General features: G+C 47.4%; 1 pseudogene; it reads left to right on the forward strand.

Annotated features, from left to right (window-relative positions):
• Positions 1-665: 665 nt before the first annotated feature.
• On the forward strand, positions 666-1,253 carry LOC143439565 (RNA-binding protein 8A pseudogene; annotated as a pseudogene).
• Positions 1,254-2,789: the final 1,536 nt, after the last annotated feature.

Consider the following 2,789-nt stretch of genomic DNA (forward strand, 5'->3'; position numbering starts at 1 on the left):
AGCAGCTATCCATGTAGCCCCAGTATAGATTAGAGGGTCAGTGCTCCCCAGCCCCACCTCCTCCTTATATGTAGATGGCTGGTTATTTTCCCAAATACTGGAGGCAGCCATACTCTGACACAACTAGAAAGACTCACACCTGACTTTAGTGTTTGGAGTTGTGATCAGGAGGATGGCAGCCTCCCTCCTCTGAGACAGCCTCCTTTTGCCAGCCCTCAGCTGGAAGCCAAGACAGGTGGCCTCTGTTGTACAAAGTTTGGCTTGCATAGCCAACACTCTGGAAACCCAAGTCTGTACCTCTTGAGCAACTTCCTCAGTAGGCCTTTATAATCTAGTTTAGTGTTTGAGACTAGGAGGCAATCATTTATACAGTGTAAGAAAGGTCCTGAGAAACCACTGATCGTTTTTGCCCATCTCCCAAGAATCTTTGTTGTAAGACACTTTTTTTTTTCTAGAAGGAAAGTGCCGACAAGGAAGGGGGTGCCCTGGGAAATCAAGCCAGCAAGGCTTCTCCTGTCCTATGTTTTCTTGGTTTTTCTACCCAGTGTGAAGTTTAGAAGGGTCTTGCCACATAGATAAGGGTCTAGTCAAACCAGTGATTCTCCTGAGAGCCCTATCTAATCTTTAAAATGTTATCTTGTACAGAGAGCACGGAGGGAAGCAAGATGGCAGACATGCTGGATCTTTGCGAGTCCGGGGATGAGGATTTCGCCATGGATGTGGATGGAGACGAAAGCATCCACAAATTAAAAGAACAAGGGAAGAAATGGAAGGGCCGAGGTTTTGGCTCCGAGAGGTCTCGAGCGCGGATGCAGGAGGATTATGACCGTGTGGAGCAGAATGGCGATGAACCTGGACCACAGCGCTCTGTGGAAGGTTGGATTCTCTTTGTCACTGGAGTCCACGACGAAGCCACTGAAGAAGATATCCATGACAAATTCGCTGAATATGGAGAAGTAAAAAATATCCACCTTAATTTGGACAGGCGCACAGGATATTTGAAGGGGTATACTCTAATTGAATATGAAACATACAAAGAGGCTCAGGCTGCCGTGGAGGGACTAAACGGTCAAGATTTGATGGGACAGCCAATCAGTGTCCACTGGTGTTTTGTTCGTGGTCCACCAAAGGGCAAGAGGAGAGGAGGCCGAAGACGAAGCAGGAGTCCAGACCGGAGACGCCGTTGATAAATCCTTTCTTGACCATGTGGTCTCTCTACGAGTCCATTTGGTTATGCTGCCTTGGATAAACAGGGCTAGGGCAGACTTTGTGTTTATATTTAATTTCTTACCCTATCTACTTGGTATTGCTTTGAGTTTAAGTAAAAAAAAAATAAATGTTCCATTTTGTTTTTGTTTTTTTTTAAAGTTCTCTTGTCCACCAGTAAACCAAAGTCATAGGAAAAGAGAAGAAGGAATAAAGAAACAGCTTCTGGACTGATAAGAGAGTGAAAAAAAAATCCCACAGGAAGGCAGGAAAAACTTACACAGAGAGACAGGAAGACCCCATTGAAAGGTCCAATCAAAGACCCAGGGCAACTAGGACCCCAGCCTGAGCTCCGGAATTGCCATGGATGTGTTGAAGCAGGACCATCCCATAGTGATTGAGGGAATCAACACGCCCTACCTGTACTGTGGCATGTGGAAGACCCATGGGCCCCTCTCTGTTCCCAGCTCTTCCACGGCTTCTAGTGACCGCCTGGATGCCTAAGAGCCTGAGAACCAGACGGCCCAGCCTCCGTGCAGGGCTGGGGACCCGGAAGCTAACTCACTCAGGCTGTTCTGCACCTCAGACTGTGCTTTCTCACCCTAGAGTGGTATCCCGGGGCTTTCCTATGACCCGACACCTTATGGCCTGGTGACAGCATGGTTAGGTAAGCGCGGTCAACTCCAATGTTCCCCATCCCCCTGCAAGAGATACAGATGAATTCAGTGACTTTGACTATTGCCTCCTAGAGAAAGGGAGGGAGGAGAGACTGTGTGGCTGTAGGCTGCTTTTTTCTGTATTTTCCAGGCATTTGTTTGCAATGCTGTTCTAATAGGCTCATAGTCTCATGGTGGGCTAGAGATTAGACAGAGAAGGCATTTACAGAAGGGGTGGTGTGACTGCCCATGTTTGGACATGAGTAACCTCCTGTTCACACTAGGGTGACCAGGCTCTTAAGGACAGTCCTTTTCTTACTACTCATTTCAATCCCATGCTCTGTAAATTGGCCTAATAAAAAATATATTCGTTCCCTAACTAAGGTGTTGTTAATTCTGTAGTATGTATTTGGGTTTGTAATGTTGTGTAGAGGGTATGTCTCCCAAGGGCAGGAGTTATCCAATAAGTCCCTGTCTTAGTCTGCATGAGGCAGAGACCCCATTTGTCTCTGCCACACAAATCTCCCCACCACCTAGAGCTCCTGTCTTGAGTTTCAGTGTGCCAGATTTTACCACCACATGGGCGATCACAGGGTAGTTCTGTCATTGTGAGATTGTCTCATTCTTAAGTTCTACCTTGGCTTCCTAAAGACAGTGCCACAGCCCCCGTGAGCCCTGGAGCCCATCCCAAGTTGGGGATGTTCCTTTAGAATTGAGGAAAGGAAGAATGCTCATGGCGGCCTAAAGTTCTCAACTGACAGCAGCAAAGAACTGGAGAGAGAGAGAGAGAGAGAGAGAGAGAGAGAGAGAGAGAGAGAGAGAGAGAGAGAGAGAGAGACTGCCAGGCCCAGTCAAGGAAGGTCAGAGTCTGTTGGCAAATTTCCCAGACTGCTGAGGCATAGAATAAGAGGAGGTACACTTGAGGCT

This window comes from Arvicanthis niloticus, chromosome 27 (genome assembly GCF_011762505.2).
Source record: "Arvicanthis niloticus isolate mArvNil1 chromosome 27, mArvNil1.pat.X, whole genome shotgun sequence".
Taxonomy (NCBI): Eukaryota; Metazoa; Chordata; class Mammalia; order Rodentia; family Muridae; genus Arvicanthis; species Arvicanthis niloticus.